The following is a 685-nucleotide window of genomic DNA, read 5'->3' on the forward strand; positions in this document are numbered from 1 at the left end:
AGTTAGGACATTTGGTCAATCTTTAATGCATTTATTTGGTTTAGAAACATGAGCAAAATAATCATTTATGTAGAATCAGTTGTTTTCCAAACACACAAACTAAACAGTCAGTCAGCTTCTCAGGATCAGTTGGAGATACGTAGTTTATCAGGATAAACTATTTATCAACATAAAATGAATAATGTTTCCTTACAACCTCAGACTTGCATAAACATAGGGAAATCTCTCTTTTGAGCACTATAGTTGTGTGGGTTGCCTCGTGAGTTCTAGTTGTTGAGCTCCAACTTGAGCTAACAACAGCTTAATTTGAACATTTGAGCTTGAACTGAGCCAAACACAAACATGAATTTCACGAGTCATTTTAAACACAAGTTAAAAAAAAAAAAAACAAAAACAAAACATGCCTAACAAAAACAAGTTTTGGGCCCGCTAATACTTTGCTAGTTCACCCCTTCACATATACTACAAAAATATTTAATATCATATTAAAAATTACATTATTATTATTTTTAAAAAGAGAAATATACTTTTTTATGTATAAATTTAAAGTACAAAAATTGTAAAAAAAAAATTTAGAGTGAGACATATGAATACATAAGAATTTTATGCTACTTGCTAAACTTCCCAATTTATTATTAAAAATAAAATATATTAAATAATATATACATAAATATATATATATATA

The sequence above is a fragment of the Phalaenopsis equestris genome, unplaced genomic scaffold (assembly GCF_001263595.1).
Source record: "Phalaenopsis equestris unplaced genomic scaffold, ASM126359v1 Scaffold000865, whole genome shotgun sequence".
Lineage (NCBI taxonomy): Eukaryota > Viridiplantae > Streptophyta > Magnoliopsida > Asparagales > Orchidaceae > Phalaenopsis > Phalaenopsis equestris.